The sequence below is a fragment of the Panulirus ornatus genome, chromosome 32, assembly GCF_036320965.1.
Source record: "Panulirus ornatus isolate Po-2019 chromosome 32, ASM3632096v1, whole genome shotgun sequence".
Classification (NCBI taxonomy): Eukaryota; Metazoa; Arthropoda; class Malacostraca; order Decapoda; family Palinuridae; genus Panulirus; species Panulirus ornatus.
Window position 1 is genome coordinate 12,796,722 of NC_092255.1, and position 21,998 is coordinate 12,818,719.

Consider the following 21,998-nt stretch of genomic DNA (forward strand, 5'->3'; position numbering starts at 1 on the left):
GGACCATGTAGCTACCCATGAGAACACTGGGGACCATGTAGCCACCCATGAGAACACTGGGGGACCATGTAGCCACCCATGAGAACACTGGAGGACCATGTAGCTACCCATGAGAACACTGGGGGACCATGTAGCCACCCATGAGAACACTGGAGGACCATGTAGCCACCCATGAGAACACTGGGGGACCATGTAGCCACCCATGAGAACACGAGGACCATGTAGCCACCCACGAGAACACTGGGGGACCATGTAGCCACCCATGAGAACACGAGGACCATGTAGCCACCCACGAGAACACTGGGGGACCATGTAGTTTCCCATGAGAACACTGGGGGACCATGTAGCTACCCATGAGAACACTGGGGGACCATGTAGCTACCCATGAGAACACTGGGGGACCATGTAGCTACCCATGAGAACACTGGGGGACCATGTAGCCACCCATGAGAACACTGGGGATCATGCAGCCACCCATGAAACCACTGGGGTACGATGTAGCCACCCATGAGACCACTGGGGGACCATGTAACCACCCATGAGAACACTGGGGATCCACGTAGCCACCCTTTAGAACAATGGGGAACATGTAGCTCCCCGTGAGAACACAGTCTCAGCCACTCACGTTACTTTGTGTCTGGTCTCAGAAAGTGAACAATATATCGTCAGGAACCTCGGCTGGGGAGCCTTGGTGACGCCCGGGAGAGAAGGGTTGAGGTAATTTGCTCGACATTTCCTGGAATCTGGCGACCACAGAGTGTCAAGAGACACACAGCAAACAGACACCTACGGAATTACTCAGAGAAATACATGAAAACATGCAGAGTTACGTATATCATACATACATACATACATATATATATATATATATATATATATATATATATATATATATATATATATATATATATATATATATATATATATATATATCCTCCTGCGCAGGAGGATGGATGTGCTGGAAATGAGATGTTTGAGGACAATGTGTGGTGTGAGGTGGTTTGATCGAGTGAGTAACGTAAGGGTAAGAGAGATGTGTGGAAATAAAAAGAGCGTGGTTGAGAGAGCAGAAGAGGGTGTTTTGAAGTGGTTTGGGCACATGGAGAGGATGAGTGAGGAAAGATTGACCAAGAGGATATATGTGTCGGAGGTGGAGGGAACGAGGAGAAGAGGGAGACCAAATTGGAGGTGGAAAGATGGAGTGAAAAAGATTTTGTGTGATCGGGGCCTGAACATGCAGGAGGGTGAAAGGAGGGCAAGGAATAGAGTGAATTGGAGCGATGTGGTATACCGGGGTTGACGTGCTGTCAGTGGATTGAAGCAGGGCATGTGAAGCGTCTGGGGTAAACCATGGAAAGCTGTGTAGGTATGTATATTTGCGTGTGTGGCCGTATGTATATACATGTGTATGGGGGGGGGGGTTGGGCCATTTCTTTCGTCTGTTTCCTTGCGCTACCTCGCAAACGCGGGAGACAGCGACAAAGTATAATAAATAAAATGAATAAAATATATATATATAAATATATATATATATATATATATATATATATGTATATATATATATATATATATATATATATATATATATATATATATATATATATATATATATATATATATATATTTCTTTTTCTTTTTTTAAACTTCGCCATTTCCCGCGTTAGCGAGGTAGCGGTAAGAACAGAGGGCTGGGCCTTTGAGGGAATATCCTCACCTGGCCCCCTTCTCTGTTACTTCTTTTGGAAAATTAAAAAAGATAATGAGAGGGGAGGATTTCCAGCCCCCCCCGCTCCCTCCCCTTTTAGTCGCCTTCTACGACACTCAGGGAATACGTGGGAAGTATTCTTTCTCCCCTATCCACAGGGATAATATATATATATATATATATATATATATATATATATATATATATATATATATATATATATATATATATATATATATATAAGGTAAGGGGAGTGGGGGAGGAATGGATGTATTTAGGGAAGCAGTGATGGCTTGCGCAAAAGATGCTTGTGGCATGAGAAGCGTGGGAGGTGGGTTGATTAGAAAAGGTAGTGAGTAGTGGGATAAAGAAGTAAGATTATTAGTGAAAGAGAAGAGAAAGGCATTTGAACGATTTTTGCAAAGAAAAAATGCAAATGAGTGAGAGAGGTATAAAAGAAAGAGGCAGGAGGTCAAGAGAAAGGTGCAAGAGGTGAAAAAGAGGGCAAATGAGAGTTGGGGTGAGAGAGTATCATTAAATTTCAGGGAGAATAAAAAGATGTTTTGGAAGGAGGTAAATAAAGTGCGTAAGACAAGGGAGCAAATGGGAACTTCAGTGAAGGGGGCTAATGGGGAGGTGATAACAAGTAGTGGTGATGTGAGAAGGAGATGGAGTGAGTATTTTGAAGGTTTGTTGAATGTGTTTGATGATAGAGTGGCAGATATAGGGTGTTTTGGTCGAGGTGGTGTGCAAAGTGAGAGGGTTAGGAAAAATGATTTGGTAAACAGAGAAGAGGTAGTAAAAGCTTTACGGAAGATGAAAGCCGGCAAAGCAGCAGGTTTGGATGGTATTGCAGTGGAATTTATTAAAAAAGGGGGTGACTGTATTGTTGACTGGTTGGTAAGGTTATTTAATGTATGTATGACTCATGGTGAGGTGCCTGAGGATTGGCGGAATGCGTGCATAGTGCCATTGTACAAAGGCAAAGGGGATAAGAGTGAGTGCTCAAATTACAGAGGTATAAGTTTGTTGAGTATTCCTGGTAAATTATATGGGAGGGTATTGATTGAGAGGGTGAAGGCATGTACAGAGCACCAGATTGGGGAAGAGCAGTGTGATTTCAGAAGTGGTAGAGGATGTGTGGATCAGGTGTTTGCTTTGAAGAATGTATGCGAGAAATACTTAGAAAAGCAAATGGATTTGTATGTAGCATTTATGGATCTGGAGAAGGCATATGATAGAGTTGACAGAGATGCTCTGTGGAAGGTTTTAAGAATATATGGTGTGAGAGGCAAGTTGTTAGAAGCAGTGAAAAGTTTTTATCGAGGATGTAAGGCATGTGTACGTGTAGGAAGAGAGGAAAGTGATTGGTTCTCAGTGAATGTAGGTTTGCGGCAGGGGTGTGTGATGTCTCCATGGTTGTTTAATTTGTTTATGGATGGGGTTGTTAGGGAGGTGAATGCAAGAGTTTTGGAAAGAGGGGCAAGTATGCAGTCTGTTGTGGATGAGAGAGCTTGGGAAGTGAGTCAGTTGTTGTTCGCTGATAATACAGCGCTGGTGGCTGATTCATGTAAGAAACTGCAGAAGCTGGTGACTGAGTTTGGTAAAGTGTGTGAAAGAAGAAAGTTAAGAGTAAATGTGAATAAGAGCAAGGTTATTAGGTACAGTAGGGTTGAGGGTCAAGTCAATTGGGAGGTAAGTTTGAATGGAGAAAAACTGGAGGAAGTAAAGTGTTTTAGATATTTGGGAGTGGATCTGGCAGCGGATGGAACCATGGAAGCGGAAGTGAATCATAGGGTGGGGGAGGGGGCGAAAATTCTTGGAGCTTTGAGGAATGTTTGGAAGTCGAGAACATTATCTCGGAAAGCAAAAATGGGTATGTTTGAAGGAATAGTGGTTCCAACAATGTTGTATGGTTGCGAGGCGAGGGCTATGGATAGAGTTGTGCGGAGGAGAGTGGATGTGCTGGAAATGAGATGTTTGAAGACAATATGTTGTGTGAGGTGGTTTGATCGAGTAAGTAATGTAAGGGTGAGAGAGATGTGTGGAAATAAAAAGAGTGTGGTTGAGAGAGCAGAATAGGGTGTTTTGAAATGGTTTGATCACATGGAGAGAATGAGTGGGGAAAGATTGACCATGAGGATATATGTGTCAGAGGTGGAGGGAACGAGGAGAAGTGGGAGACCAAATTGAAGGTGGAAAGATGGAGTGAAAAAGATTTTGAGTGATCGTGGCCTGAACATGCACGAGGGCGAAAGGCGTGCACGGAATAGAGTGAATTGGAACGATGTGGTATACCGGAGTCGACGTGCTGTCAATGGATTGAACCAGGGCATGTGAAGCGTCTGGGGTAAACCATGGAAAGTGTGTGGGGCCTGGATGTGGAAAGGGAGCTGTGGTTTCGGTGCATTATTACATGACAGCTAGAGAATGAGTGTGAACGAATGGGGCCTTTGTTGTCTTTCCTAGCGCTACATCACACACTTGAGGGGGGAGGGGGTTGTTATTCCATGTGTCGCGAGTTGGCGATGGGAACAAATAAAGGCAGACAGTATGAATTATGCACATGTGTATATATGTATATGTCTGTGTGTGTATATATATGTGTACATTGAGATGTATAGGTATGTATATTTGCGTGTGTGGACGTGTATGTATATACATGTGTTTGTGGGCGGGTTGGGCCATTCTTTCGTCTGTTTGCTTGCTCTACCTCGCTAACGCGTGAGACAGCGACAAAGCAAAATAAAATAAAAATAAATAGAAATATATATTTTTTTTTTTTTTTTGCTTTGTCGCTGTCTCCCGCGTTTGCGAGGTAGCGCAAGGAAACAGACGAAAGAAATGGCCCAACCCACCCCCATACACATGTATATACATACGTCCCCACACGCAAATATACATACCTACACAGCTTTCCATGGTTTACCCCAGACGCTTCACATGCCTTGATTCAATCCACTGACAGCACGTCAACCCCGGTATACCACATCGCTCCAATTCACTCTATTCCTTGCCCTCCTTTCACCCTCCTGCATGTTCAGGCCCCGATCACACAAAATCTTTTTCACTCCATCTTTCCACCTCCAATTTGGTCTCCCTCTTCTCCTTGTTCCCTCCACCTCCGACACATATATCCTCTTGGTCAATCTTTCCTCACTCATTCTCTCCATGTGCCCAAACCATTTCAAAACACCCTCTTCTGCTCTCTCAACCACGCTCTTTTTATTTCCACACATCTCTCTTACCCTTACGTTACTTACTCGATCAAACCACCTCACACCACACATTGTCCTCAAACATCTCATTTCCAGCACATCCATCCTCCTGCGCACAACTCTATCCATAGCCCACGCCTCGCAACCATACAACATTGTTGGAACCACTATTCCTTCAAACATACCCATCTTTGCTTTCGGAGATAATGTTCTCGACTTCCACACATTCTTCAAGGCTCCCAGAATTTTCGCCCCCTCCCCCACCCTATGATCCACTTCCGCTTCCATGGTTCCATCCGCTGCCAGATCCACTCCCAGATATCTAAAACACTTCACTTCCTCCAGTTTTTCTCCATTCAAACTCACCTCCCAATTGACTTGACCCTCAACCCTACTGTACCTAATAACCTTGCTCTTATTCACATTTACTCTTAACTTTCTTCTTTCACACACTTTACCAAACTCAGTCACCAGCTTCTGTAGTTTCTCACATGAATCAGCCACCAGCGCTGTATCATCAGCGAACAACAACTGACTCACTTCCCAAGCTCTCTCATCCCCTACAGACTTCATACTTGCCCCTCTTTCCAAAACTCTTGCATTCACCTCCCTAACAACCCCATCCATAAACAAATTAAACAACCATGGAGACATCACACACCCCTGCCGCAAACCTACATTCACTGAGAACCAATCACTTTCCTCTCTTCCTACACGTATACATGCCTTACATCCTCGATAAAAACTTTTCACTGCTTCTAACAACTTCCCTCCCACACCATATATTCTTAATAAATTCCACAGAGCATCTCTATCAACTCTCTCATATGCCTTCTCCAGATCCATAAATGCTACATACAAATCCATTTGCTTTTCTAAGTATTTCTCACATACATTCTTCAAAGCAAACACCTGATCCACACATCCTCTACCACTTCTGAAACCACACTGCTCTTCCCCAATCTGATGCTCTGTACATGCCTTCACCCTCTCAATCAATACCCTCCCATATAATTTACCAGGAATACTCAACAAACTTATACCTCTGTAATTTGAGCACTCACTCTTATCCCCTTTGCCTTTGTACAATGGCACTATGCACGCATTCCGCCAATCCTCAGGCACCTCACCATGAGTCATACATACATTAAATAACCTTACCAACAAGTCAACAATACAGTCACCCCCTTTTTTAATAAATTCCACTGCAATACCATCCAAACCTGCTGCCTTGCCGGCTTTCATCTTCCGCAAAGCTTTTACTACCTCTTCTCTGTTTACCAAATCATTTTTCCTAACCCTCTCACTTTGCACACCACCTCGACCAAAACACCCTATACCTGCCACTCTATCATCAAACACATTCAACAAACCTTCAAAATACTCACTCCATCTCCTTCTCACATCACCACTACTTGTTATCACCTCCCCATTTGCGCCCTTCACTGAAGTTCCCATTTGCTCCCTTGTCTTATATATATATATATATATATATATATATATATATATATATATATATATATATATATATATATATATATATACATATATATATATATTTTTTTTTTTCCGAAAGAAGGAACAGAGAAGGGAGCCAGGTGAGGATATTCCCTCAAAGGCCTAGTCCTCTGTTCTTAGCACTACCTCGCTGACGCGGGAAATGGCGAATAGTTTGAAAGAAAAGAAAGAAATATATATATATATATATATATATATATATATATATATATATATAGGCTCAGAGTGGGGTGCCTAAATGTGTGTGGATGTAACCAAGATGTGAAAAAAGGAGAGATAGGTAGTATGTTTGAGGAAAGGAACCTGGATGTTTTGGCTCTGAGTGAAACGAAGCTCAAGGGTAAAGGGGAAGAGTGGTTTGGGAATGTCTGGGGAGTAAAGTCAGGGGTTAGTGAGAGGACAAGAGGAAGGGAAGGAGTAGCAATACTCCTGAAACAGGAGTTGTGGGAGTATGTGATAGAGTGTAAGAAAGTAAATTCTCGATTAATATGGGTAAAACTGAAAGTTGATGGAGAGAGGTGGGTGATTATTGGTGCATATGCACCTGGGCATGAGAAGAAAGATCAAGAGAGGCAAGTGTTTTGGGAGCAGCTGAATGAGTGTGTTAGTGGTTTTGATGCACGAGACCGGGTTATAGTGATGGGTGATTTGAATGCAAAGGTGAGTAATGTGGCAGTTGAGGGAATAATTGGTATACATGGGGTGTTCAGTGTTGTAAATGGAAATGGTGAAGAGCTTGTAGACTTATGTGCTGAAAAAGGACTGATGATTGGGAATACCTGGTTTAAAAAGCGAGATATACATAAGTATACTTATGTAAGTAGGAGAGATGGCCAGAGAGCGTTATTGGATTACGTGTTAATTGACAGGCGTGCGAAAGAGAGACTTTTGGATGTTAATGTGCTGAGAGGTGCAACTGGACGGATGTCTGATCATTATCTTGTGGAGGCTAAGGTGAAGATTTGTATGGGTTTTCAGAAAAGAAGAGTGAATGTTGGGGTGAAGAGGGTGGTGAGAGTAAGTGAGCTTGAGAAGGAGACCTGTGTGAGGAAGTACCAGGAGAGACTGAGTACAGAATGGAAAAAGGTGAGAACAATGGAAGTAAGGGGAGTGGGGGAGGAATGGGATGTATTTAGGGAATCAGTGATGGTTTGCGCAAAAGATGCTTGTGGCATGAGAAGAGTGGGAGGTGGGTTGATTAGAAAGGGTAGTGAGTGGTGGGATGAAGAAGTAAGAGTATTAGTGAAAGAGAAGAGAGAGGCATTTGGACGATTTTTGCAGGGAAAAAATGCAATTGAGTGGGAGATGTATAAAAGAAAGAGACAGGAGGTCAAGAGAAAGGTGCAAGAGGTGAAAAAAAGGGCAAATGAGAGTTGGGGTGAGAGAGTATCATTAAATTTTAGGGAGAATAAAAAGATGTTCTGGAAGGAGGTAAATAAAGTGCGTAAGACAAAGGAGCAAATGGGAACTTCAGTGAAGGGCGCAAATGGGGAGGTGATAACAAGTAGTGGTGATGTGAGAAGGAGATGGAGTGAGTATTTTGAAGGTTTGTTGAATGTGTTTGATGATAGAGTGGCAGATATAGGGTGTTTTGGTCAGGTGGTGTGCAAAGTGAGAGGGTTAGGGAAAATGATTTGGTAAACAGAGAAGAGGTAGTGAAAGCTTTGCGGAAGATGAAAGCCGGCAAGGCAGCAGGTTTGGATGGTATTGCAGTGGAATTTATTAAAAAAGGGGGTGACTGTATTGTTGACTGGTTGGTAAGGTTATTTAATGTATGTATGACTCATGGTGAGGTGCCTGAGGATTGGCGGAATGCGTGCATAGTGCCATTGTACAAAGGCAAAGGGGATAAGAGTGAGTGCTCAAATTACAGAGGTATAAGTTTGTTGAGTATTCCTGGTAAATTATATGGGAGGGTATTGATTGAGAGGGTGAAGGCATGTACAGAGCATCAGATTGGGGAAGAGCAGTGTGGTTTCAGAAGTGGTAGAGGATGTGTGGATCAGGTGTTTGCTTTGAAGAATGTATGTGAGAAATACTTAGAAAAGCAAATGGATTTGTATGTAGCATTTATGGATCTGGAGAAGGCATATGATAGAGTTGATAGAGATGCTCTGTGGAATTTATTAAGAATATATGGTGTGGGAGGGAAGTTGTTAGAAGCAGTGAAAAGTTTTTATCGAGGATGTAAGGCATGTATACGTGTAGGAAGAGAGGAAAGTGATTGGTTCTCAGTGAATGTAGGTTTGCGGCAGGGGTGTGTGATGTCTCCATGGTTGTTTAATTTGTTTATGGATGGGGTTGTTAGGGAGGTAAATGCAAGAGTTTTGGAAAGAGGGGCAAGTATGAAGTCTGTTGGGGATGAGAGAGCTTGGGAAGTGAGTCAGTTGTTGTTCGCTGATGATACAGCCCTGGTGGCTGATTCATGTGAGAAACTGCAGAAGCTGGTGACTGAGTTTGGTAAAGTGTGTGGAAGAAGAAAGTTAAGAGTAAATGTGAATAAGAGCAAGGTTATTAGGTACAGTAGGGTTGAGGGTCAAGTCAATTGGGAGGTGAGTTTGAATGGAGAAAAACTGGAGGAAGTGAAGTGTTTTAGATATCTGGGAGTGGATCTGGCAGCGGATGGAACCATGGAAGCGGAAGTGGATCATAGGGTGGGGGAGGGGGCGACAATTCTGGGGGCCTTGAAGAATGTGTGGAAGTCGAGAACATTATCTCGGAAAGCAAAAATGGGTATGTATGAAGGAATAGTGGTTCCAACAATGTTGTATGGTTGCGAGGCGTGGGCTATGGATAGAGTTGTGCGCAGGAGGATGGATGTGCTGGAAATGAGATGTTTGAGGACAATGTGTGGTGTGAGGTGGTTTGATCGAGTGAGTAACGTAAGGGTAAGAGAGATGTGTGGAAATAAAACGAGCGTGGTTGAGAGAGCAGAAGAGGGTGTTTTGAAGTGGTTTGGGCACATGGAGAGGATGAGTGAGGAAAGATTGACCAAGAGGATATATGTGTCGGAGGTGGAGGGAACAAGGAGAAGAGGGAGACCAAATTGGAGGTGGAAAGATGGAGTGAAAAAGATTTTGTGTGATCGGGGCCTGAACATGCAGGAGGGTGAAAGGAGGGCAAGGAATAGAGTGAATTGGAGCGATGTGGTATACCGGGGTTGACGTGCTGTCAGTGGATTGAATCAAGGCATGTGAAGCGTCTGGGGTAAACCATGGAAAGCGGTGTAGGTATGTATGTTTGCGTGTGTGGACGTATGTATATACATGTGTATGGGGGTGGGTTGGGCCATTTCTTTCGTCTGTTTCCTTGCGCTACCTCGCAAACGCGGGAGACAGCGACAAAGTATAATAATAATAATAATAATATATATATATATATATATATATATATATATATATATATATATATATATATATATATATATATCTTTTTTTTTTTTTTTTGCTTTGTCGCTGTCTCCCGCATTTGCGAGGTAGCGCAAGGAAACAGACGAAAGAAATGGCCCAACCCATCCCCATACACATGTATATACATACGTCCACACACGCAAATATACATACCTACAAAGCTTTCCATGGTTTACCCCAGACGCTTCACATGCCCTGATTCAATCCACTGACAGCACGTCAACCCCGGTATACCACATCGATCCAATTCACTCTATTCCTTGCCCTCCTTTCACCCTCCTGCATGTTCAGGCCCCGATCACACAAAATCTTTTTCACTCCATCTTTCCACCTCCAATTTGGTCTCCCTCTTCTCCTCGTTCCCTCCACCTCCGACACATATATCCTCTTGGTCAATCTTTCCTCACTCATTCCCTCCATGTGCCCAAACCATTTCAAAACACCCTCTTCTGCTCTCTCAACCACGCTCTTTTTATTTCCACCCTTGTGTGCACACCATTACCCATGCTGGGACGACCCTTGTGTGCACACCATTACCCATGCTGGGACGACCCTTGCGTTCACACCATTACCCATGCTGGGACGACCCTTGGGTGCACACCGTTACCCATGCTGGGACGACCCTTGTGTGCACACCATTACCCATGCTGGGACGACCCTTGGGTGCACACCATTACCCATGCTGGGACGACCCTTGAGTGCACACCATTACCCATGCTGGGACGACCCTTGTGTCACACCATTACCCATGCTGGGACGACCCTTGTGTGCACACCATTACCCATGCTGGAACGACCCTTGTGTGCACACCATTACTCATGCTGGGACGACCCTTGTGTGCACACCATTACCCACGCTGGGACTACCCTTGTGTGCACACCATTACCCATGCTGGGACGACCCTTGTGTGCACACCATTACCCATGCTGGGGACGACCCTTGTGTGCACACCATTACCCATGCTGGGACGACCCTTGTGTGCGCACCATTACCCATGCTGGGACGACCCTTGTGTGCACACCATTACTCATGCTGGGACGACCCTTGTGTGCACACCATTACCCACGCTGGGACGACCCTTGTGTGCACATCATTACCTATGCTGGGACGACCCTTGTGTGCACACCATTACCCATGCTGTGACGACCCTTGTGTGCACACACCATTACCCATGCTGGGACGACCCTTGTGTGCACAGCATTACCCATGCTGGGAGGACCCTTGTGTGCACACCATTATCCGCGCTGGGAGGACCTTTGTGTGCACACCATTACCCATGCACGGAACGACCCTTGTGTGCACACCATTACCCATGCTGGGACGAACCTTGTGTGCACACCATTACCCATGCTGGGACGACCCTTGTGTGCATACCATTACCCATGCTCGGAACGACCCTTGTGTGCACACCATTACCCATGCCGGGACGACCCTTGTGTGCACACCATTATCCATGCTGGGACGACACTTGTGTGCACACCATTACCCACGCTGTGACGACCCTTGTGTGCACATCATTACCCATGCTCGGAACGACCGTTGTGTGCACACCATTACCCATGCTGGGACGACCCTTATGTGCACACCGTTACCCATGCTGGGACGACCCTTGTGTGCACACCATTACCCACGCTGGGACGACCCTTGTTTGCACACCATTACCCATGCTGGGACGACACTTGTTTGCACACCATTACACATGCTGGGACGACCCTTGTGTGCACACACCATTACACATGCTGGGACGACCCTTGTGTGCACACCATTACCCATGCTGGGACGACCCTTGTGTGCTCACCATTACCCATGCTGGGACGACCCTTGTGTGCACACCATTACCCATGCTGGGACGACCCTTGTGTGCACACCGTTACCCATGCTGGGACGACCCTTGTGTGCACACTATTACCCATCCTGGGACGACCCTTGTGTGCACACCATTACCCACGCTGGGACGACCCTTGGGTGTACACCATTACCCATGCTGGGACGACCCTTGTTTGCACACCATTGCACATGCTGGGACGACCCTTGTGTGCACACTATTACCCTTGCTGGGACGACCCTTGTGTGCTCACCATTACCCATGCTGGGACGACCCTTGTGTGCACACCATTACCCATGCTGGGACGACCCTTGTGTGCACACCATTACCCATGCTGGGACGAACCTTGTGTGCACAGCATTACCCATGCTGGGAAGACCCTTGTGTGCACACCATTACCCTTGCTGAGACGACCCTTGTGTGCTCACCATTACCCATGCTGGGACGACCCTTGTGTGCTCACCATTACCCATGCTGGGACGACCCTTGTGTGCACACCATTACCCATGCTGGGACGACCCTTTTGTGCACACCATTACCCATGCTGGGATGACCCTTGTGTGCACACCATTACCCATGCTGGGACGACCCTTGTGTGCACACCATTACCCATGCTGGGACGACCCTTGTGTGCACACCATTACCCATGCTGGGACGACCCTTGTGTGCACACTATTACCCATGCTGGGACGACCCTTGTGTGCACAACATTACCCATGCTGGGACGACCCTTGTGTGCACACCATTACCCATGCTGGGACGACCCTTGTGTGCACACCATTACACATGTTGGGACGACCCTTGTTTGGACACCATTACACATGCTGGGATGACCCTTGTGTGCACACCATTACACATGCTGGGACGACCCTTGTGTGCACACCATTACACATGCTGGGACAACCTTTGTGTGCCCACCATTACCCATGCTGGGACGACCCTTGTGTGCACACCATTACCCACGTTGGGACGACCCTTGTGTGCACACCATTACCCATGCTGGGACGACCCTTGTGTGCACACCATTACCCATGCTGGGAAGACCCTTGTGTGCACACCATTACCCACGCTGGGACGACCCTTGTGTGCATACCATTACACATGCTGGGACGACCCTTGTGTGCACACCATTACACATGCTGGGACGACCCTTGTGTGCACACCATTACCCACGCTGGGACGACCCTTGTGTGCACACCATTACCCATGCTGGGACGACCCTTGTGTGCACACCATTATACATGCTGGGACGACCCTTGTGTGCACACCATTACACATGCTGGGACGACCCTTGTGTGCACACCATTACACATGCTGGGACGACCCTTGTGTGCACACCATTACACATGCTGGGACGACCCTTGTGTGCACACCATTACCCATGCTGGGACGACCCTTGTGTGCACACCATTACACATGCTGGGACGACCCTTGTGTGCAGACCATTACCCATGCTGGGACGACCCTTGTGTGCACACCATTACACATGCTGGGACGACCCTTCTGTGCACACCATTACCCACGCTGGGACGACCCTTGTGTGCACACCATTACCTATGCTGGGACGACCCTTTTGTGCACACCATTACCCATGCTGGGACGACCCTTGTGTGCACACCATTACCCATGCTGGGACGACCCTTGTGTGCACACCATTACCCATGCTGGGACGACCCTTGTGTGCACACCATTACCCATCCTGGGACGACCCTTGTGTGCACACCATTACCCATGCTGGGACGACCCTTGTGTGCACACCATTACCCATGCTGCGACGACCTTGTGTGCACACCATTACCCATGCTGGGACGACCCTTGTGTGCATACCATTACCCATGCTGGGACGACTCTTGTGTGCACACCATTACCCATGCTGGGACGACACTTGTGTGCACACCATTACCTATGCTGGGACGACCCTTGTGTGCACACCATTACCCACGCTGGGACGACCCTTGTGTGCACACCATTACACATGCTGGGACGACCCTTTTGTGCACACCATTAAACATGCTGGGACGACCCTTGTGTGCACACCATTACCCACGCTGGGACGACCCTTGTGTGCACACCATTACCCATGCTGGGACGACCCTTGTGTGCACATCATTACCCATGCTGGGACGACCCTTGTGTGCACACCATTACCCATGCTGGGACGACCCTTGTGTGCACACCATTACACATGCTGGGACGACCCTTTTGTGCACACCATTACACATGCTGGGACGACCCTTGTGTGCACACCATTACCCACGCTGGGACGACCCTTGTGTGCACACCATTACCCATGCTGGGACGACCCTTTTGTGCACACCATTACACATGCTGGGACGACCCTTGTGTGCACACCATTACTCATGCTGGGACGACCCTTGTGTGCACAGCATTACCCATGCTGGGACGACCCTTGTGTGCACACCATTACCCACGCTGGGACGACCCTTGTGTGCACACCATTACCCATGCTGGGACGACCCTTGTGTGCACACCATTACACATGCTGGGACGACCCTTGTGTGCACAACATTACCCACCCTGGGACGACCCTTTTGTGCACACCATTACACATGCTGGGACGACCCTTGTGTGCACACCATTACACATGCTGGGACGACCCTTGTGTGCACATCATTACCCATGCTGGTTGAAAGTCACTCGTATGAGACACATGTTTGCCAACGATGCCAAAGACGTGAGTGAGGCATAGATCACAGGGAGTGTGATGCGTTGCAAGCATCAACTGCAGGAATGGCGAGACAGAATATAAAATTGTGGAACGTAATCGTGGATGTTTTCATAACTGGGAACAAGTTGCAAGAATAAGTGTGTGAGGTGAATCTTGCAGTTCACATCACGTCGAACTTATCTGCCAGAAACTGGCATGAAGAGGAGGGAGGGGTGAAGTGTATCCCACTTTGGTCCATGCCAAAACTGTTTTCATACATAGGACAGTGAGATGGTGGTGAAGAAGGCGCAGACGATGTATGCTGGCCACAAAACAGGATTCTATGCCCCAGTGGTTTGGTCTGACGCCCTTACGTGATTATGGACAGAGGAACAGGAGAAGGCTCAGCGGAATGCACCGAGAATACGGTCCTGCTACAGATGAATGAAAAAATTATGTAGGAAGGATGGAAGCCTTCGTTCTGTCCACACTGTGTGAAGGAACAAAAAACGATAGGGACAAGATGAGTATCTGTAAATTCGTGGGTGACATAGATAACACACACCAGTTCTCTTCAGCCACAAGGGACGAGTAAATTAGAGGACATAACGGATACATGCCAGGAGGGACGTCAGGAAACACTCCTCTGGGACACGAGGAACGAGTTGGGGGACAGTGGATGATGGCAGGAGAAAATGTAGAATGCAGCACGACACAGTGGTGAGGTTGTGGGATGGAACCATGTGGGTGTATTGTTCCTTTCTCCAAATGCACAATTAGTAGTTACACACACACACACACACACACACACACACACACACACACACACACACACACACACACACACACACACACACACACACACACACACACACACACACACACACACACAGTGTATCTTCCTTTCATTTTACGTAAACAATGAATCGCGAAAGATTCGTTTCCCAGAAATGGTTGGCGAGGAAGCTTGTGTGAGTAAGGAGAGCCTGAAGGTGGCGTTCCTCACCCATATTAGTGACAGATACGATGACGTCTGCTGAGGATGTAAACACCAGACATATATAACCCCGTCCTGTGGCAGTACCTTCCCACGCCCAGTCGTCCTCACCAGTGCACGACGCGCAGGTCCCACTCCAAGCTCTCTCACACCCCTCGCTCTCCTCCTCCTCCTCCTCCTCCTCCCGCGCTTGAGGCTTACCAGATGACCTCGTCTGACACTTAGCTAATGACCTGAGTCGACCCAGCCTCCCCTCCCTCTTACACTGGGTCATTATCCACGGTTGTGCCTCGCGAGGAAGGGGGTGGGGGACAAACGTATAATGAGGGGAGGGAAGTGTTGTCCACGGGCGTGTGGTGAAGACCTGCTCTCTCTCTCTCTCTCTCTCTCTCTCTCTCTCTCTCTCTCTCTCTCTCTCTCTCTCTCTCTCTCTCTCTCTCTCTCGATGGTTCCCGCCAGTGCAGTACTCCCCGGTGGCTGAGGCCCTCCCAGTCCTTGGGCGTTTTATACACTGGTTCTTCCCTTACGTTGCACGACGTCCACGGGATGGGTCGGGGCGCACGGTGAACTCGCCCTTCTTGCGACTAAGGTCAGTCAGATGACTGATATTTTTTTTCTCTTTATGCCGCAGGAGCCGCGAGTTTTTCTTGTGAGCTCCAACCCAGCTTGTGGACCGTGGCGCAAAAGAGGGGCAGAGAGAGCACGAAAGCTCCGGGGGACTGAGCCACGGTGATATAAGCTACATAAAGACATCTGTCTGTTGTGATCCATGATGTGCACATGCATCATACTCGTGAGGGAACTGATCTACGATCAGACTTCCTCGCTAGCGTGACAATGAACAGATGAGTTCATCAAGAACTGACCGACGTGTGTAGACGACCTGAAATGTCTCTTGTTTAAGCACAGTGTGTGGTAAACACACCAGACATGGTTGCCTTGATCAATATTCATTACAATCAAGAATATATATATATATATATATATATATATATATATATATATATATATATATATATATATATATATAATATATTTATATATATATATATATATATATATATATATATATATATATATATATATATATATATATATATATATATATATATACAGAGGTATAAGTTTGTTGAGTATTCCTGGTAAATTATATGGGAGGGTATTGATTGAGAGGGTGAAGGCATGTACAGAGCATCAGATTGGGGAAGAGCAGTGTGGTGTCAGAAGTGGTAGAGGATGTGTGGATCAGGTGTTTGCTTTGAAGAATGTATGTGAGAAATACTTAGAAAAGCAAATGGATTTGCATGTAGCATTTATGGATCTGGAGAAGGCATATGATAGAGTTGATAGAGATGCTCTGTGGAAGGTATTAAGAATATATGGTGTGGGAGGCAAGTTGTTAGAAGCAGTGGAAAGTTTTTATCGAGGATGTAAGGCATGTGCAAGTGCAGGAAGAGAGGAAAGTGATTGGTTCTCAGTGAATGTAGGTTTGCGGCAGGGGTGTGTGATGTCTCCATGGTTGTTTAATTTGTTTATGGATGGGGTTGTTAGGGAGGTGAATGCAAGAGTTTTGGAAAGAGGGGCAAGTATGAAGTCTGTTGGGGATGAGAGAGCTTGGGAAGTGAGTCAGTTGTTGTTCGCTGATGATACAGCGCTGGTGGCTGATTCATGTGAGAAACTGCAGAAGCTGGTGACTGAGTTTGGTAAAGTGTGTGAGAGAAGAAAGTTAAGAGTAAATGTGAATAAGAGCAAGGTTATTAGGTACAGTAGGGTTGAGGGTCAAGTCAATTGGGAGGTAAGTTTGAATGGAGAAAAACTGGAGGAAGTAAAGTGTTTTAGATATCTGGGAGTGGATCTGGCAGCGGATGGAACCATGGAAGCGGAAGTGGATCATAGGGTGGGGGAGGGGGCGAAAATTCTGGGAGCCTTGAAGAATGTGTGGAAGTCGAGAACATTATCTCGGAAAGCAAAAATGGGTATGTTTGAAGGAATAGTGGTTCCAACAATGTTGTATGGTTGCGAGGCGTGGGCTATGGATAGAGTTGTGCGCAGGAGGATGGATGTGCTGGAAATGAGATGTTTGAGGACAATGTGTGGTGCGAGGTGGTTTGATCGAGTAAGTAACGTAAGGGTAAGAGAGATGTGTGGAAATAAAAAGAGCGTGGTTGAGAGAGCAGAAGAGGGAGTTTTGAAATGGTTTGGGCACATGGAGAGAATGAGTGAGGAAAGATTGACCAAGAGGATATATGTGTCGGAGGTGGAGGGAACGAGAGAAGTGGGAGACCAAATTGGAGGTGGAAAGATGGAGTGAAAAAGATTTTGTGTGATCGGGGCCTGAACATGCAGGAGGCTGAAAGGAGGGCAAGGAATAGAGTGAATTGGATCGATGTGGTATACCGGGGTTGACGTGCTGTCAGTGGATTGAATCAGGGCATGTGAAGCGTCTGGGGTAAACCATGGAAAGCTGTGTAGGTATGTATATTTGCGTGTGTGGACGTATGTATATACATGTGTATGGGGGTGGGTTGGGCCATTTCTTTCGTCTGTTTCCTTGCGCTACCTCACAAACGCGGGAGACAGCGACAAAAAAAAAAAGAAATATATATATATATATATATATATATATATATATATATATATATATATATATATATATATATATATATATATATATATATCCCTGGGGATAGGGGAGAAAGAATACTTCCCACGTATTCCCTGCGTGTCGTAGAAGGCGACTAAAAGGGAAGGGAGCGGGGGGCTGGAAATCCTCCCCTCTCATTATTTTTTTTTAATTTTCCAAAAGAAGGAACAGAGAAGAGGGCCAGGTGAGGATATTCCCTCAAAGGCCCAGTTCTCTGTTCTTAACGCTACCTCGCTAACGCGGGAAATGGCGAATAGTTTGAAAGAAAGAAAAAAAGATATATATATATAAAATATATATATAATATATATATATATATATATATATATATATATATATATATATATATATATATATATATATATATATATATATATATATATATATATATATATATAACTCTTGCACGGAGGCGTCCATAAATAACTGATACATCTATTTCCTTAAAACCTCAAAATATATTATGTTCAGCTTTAGAATTTTTTTCTTCCAACGTGGCAGGAACAATCCGTTTATGGAAACAGACAGAAAAGACCGTCATATATCTACTCTTTTTAGATTCCTTTCATACCATCATCACATTAAGCGTGTACGAAGTGTTGTTGTACGGAGAACAGTGTTCACAGTACATCTGGCACTCCCTCGGGGGGGCATGTGTGTAGCATGGGCGTTGAATATGTTACAGACGAAACCTGACCTGCCATCCACTGCCATCAGGCACAGCCAGTCCTGACGTAAACCTCTCCCACCACATGATACTGGTTACTGTCGCTCTACGTGGCCGGCCCACACCTCTCTTGCCTTCCCTCCTCCTCCTCCTCCATGTTCAGCTTATCTCTCCCCTCACCATCTTTATACCTCACCCCATATCATGTTCATTCCCTTTTCTTTTTCCTCTATCTGCTCTGTCATGCCGTTCGTCCCCCGCCACCCGCCCCTCGGTCCCCAGTGTGTGTCCTCCTCCTCCTCCATGGTCGAGACCATTAAGTGGCACATGTGTTGTGTGGGTCAGCCGGCCGTGGACGATGGTGACACAATCACTCGTCACACAGGTCTGGGTCTTGCCCCGGAGGCTCATGTGTACTGACACTAGTGACGTGAGTGTTGGAGGGTGCCAAGGATGATGGAGAGTGCCAGGGATGGTGGAGAGTGCCAGGGATGGTGGAGAGTGGCAGGGATGATGGGGAGTGCCAGGGATGGTGGAGGGTGCCAGGGATGGTGGAGAGTGGCAGGGATGATGGTGAGTGCCAGGGATGGTGGAGGGTGCCAGGGATGGTGGAGAGTGGCAGGGATGATGGGGAGTGCCAGGGGTGGTAGAGAGTGCCAGGGATGATGGGGAGTGGCAAGGATGTTGGAGAGTGCTAGGGATGATGGGGAGTGCCAGGGATGGTGGGGGGTGCCAGGGATGATGGGGAGTGCCAGGGATGGTTGAGGGTGCCAGGGATGAAGGGGAGTGGCAGGGATGGTGGAGAGTGCCAGGGATGGTGGAGAGTGACATGGATGGTGGAGGGTGCCAGGGATGATGGGGAGTGCCAGGGATGATGGGGAGTGCCAGGGATGATGGGGAGTGCCAGGGATGATGGTGAGTTCCAGGGATGACGGGGAGTGCCAGGGATGATGGAGAGGACCAGGGATGAAGGAGAATGGCAGGAATGTTGGAGAGTGTCAGGGATGGTGGAGAGTGCTAGGGATGATGGCGAGTGCCAGGGATGATGGGGTGTGCCAGGGATGTTGGAGAGTGACAGGGATGGTGGAGAGTGGCAGGGATGATGGGGAGTGTCAGGGATGCTGGGGAGTGCCAGGGATGGTGGAGAGTGGCAGGGATGAATGGGGAGTGCTAGGAATGGTAGGGAGTGCTGGGATGATGGGGAGTGGCAGGGATGATGGGGAGTGGCCAGGGATGGAGAGTGCCAGGGATGGTGGAGAGTGCCAGGGATGATGGGGAGTGCCAGGGATGGAGAGTGCCAGGGATGGAGAGTGCCAGGGATGATGGGGGTGGCAGGGATGGAGAGTGCCAGGGATGGTGGAGAGTGCCAGGGATGATGGGGAGTGCCAGGGATGGAGAGTGCCAGGGATGGAGAGTGCCAGGGATGATGGGGAGTGCCAGGGATGGAGAGTGCCAGGGATGGTGGAGAGTGCCAGGGATGATGGGGAGTGCCAGGGATGGAGAGTGCCAGGGATGGAGAGTGCCAGGGATGATGGGGGTGGCAGGGATGATGGGGAGTGCCAAGGAAGATGGGGAGTGCCAGGGATGGAGAGTGCCAGGGATGATGGGGAGTACCAGGGATAATGGGGAGTGCCAGGGATGGTGGAGAGTGGCAGAGATGATGGGGAGTGTCAGGAAGGATGAGGAGTGCCAGGGATGGTGGAGAGTGGCAGGGATAATGGGGAGTGCCGGGATGATGGGAAGTGCCAGGGATGGTGGAGAGTGGCAGGGATGATGGGAAGTGCCAGGGATGGTGGTTGCAGACACGGTGGAGGATGCCCTTGGAAGGTAGAGGTTGCCAGCGATTCTGAAGGATTCCGAGGATGAGTGAGGATGGTACCAGAGATTACCAGTGGAGGATGACAGTGACATGGGACGACATGGGAAGCACAGGAGACCTGACGGGTGACATGGGACGACATGGGAAGCACAGGAGACCTGACGGGTGACATGGGACGACACGGGAAGCACAGGAGACCTGACGGGTGACATGGGACGACATGGGAAGCACAGGAGACCTGACGGGTGACATGGGACGACACGGGAAGCACAGGAGACCTGACGGGTGACATGGGACGACATGGGAAGTATAGGACACCTGACGGGTGATCACGGGGTTATCTGCTTTTTTTGCCCCAAGTACAGTAACAGACAGAGGGCACCACCCTTCCCTCCGGCTCACCAGGATAATATGATGAGAGGTAGAATACCATGTAGTATAAAGGCAAACTTTATAGGAAAATGTGGATTGGAAACACCTTCCAACCCGTTTGACGAAATCTGCAGTGCGGCTGCAACCTGAAGAAAGGAAGATGTAATTAGTGGTGTGGTCATGACTGGTAATTACCCCGGGTCCTTCACTACCTTAGAAGGAAAGACATAATTAGTAAATTGGAGTAATATTAAGATTATTATTTTGTTTCAGATAACAGATGTCGGTGTGTTGCTTGTCTGGCCTCGATTTGAAGGGATTTGTGGTCTGTGTATTTACATATATTTCGGGAGGTGGTTTCCTCCAGTGTTCGACCATTTTATATTTATATTTTCATTTCTCTGTTGAGATTGGTTGTTCTTCTCTGAATCAGCTCAAGTTGCTCTCGTTTTCCTTCATCAGGTAAGGTGGCCAGAGGTGATCCGCGTCATGGCAGGGCATGGTCGAGGGTGAGTACCGTGTGCTGTGTTTATAAGTCATGTGTCTAGCCAGGAAGCTTAACCTCCCGTTGGCTTTACTGTGCTGCTGAGAGGCATTGTAGCCCCGTATATAGGGGCATTGTAGGCCCGTATATAGGGGCATTGTAGCCCCGTATATAGGGGCATTGTAGGCCCGTATATAGGGGCATTACTGACGCCTTCACACGGGCCGCCCGGGGTCGAGCGCGTAGCTCCCAATCTTGGTTGTGGGGTTTATACTAGTGAACCTGACGGGTCTTATGCTAGTGAACCTGACGGGGTTTATACTAGAGAACCTGACGGGGTCTTATACTAGTGAACCTGACGGGGTTTATACTAGAGAACCTGACGGGGTCTTATACTAGTGAACCTGACGGGGTTTATACTAGTGAACCTGACGGGTCTTATACTAGTGAACCTGACGGGGTCTTATACTAGTGAACCTGACGGGTCTTATGCTAGTGAACCTGACGGGTCTTATACTAGTGAACCTGACGGGTCTTATACTAGTGAACCTGACGGGGTTTATACTAGTGAACCTGACGGGGTCTTATACTAGTGAACCTGACGGGTCTTATACTAGTGAACCTGACGGGGTTTATACTAGTGAACCTGACGGGGTCTTATACTAGTGAAC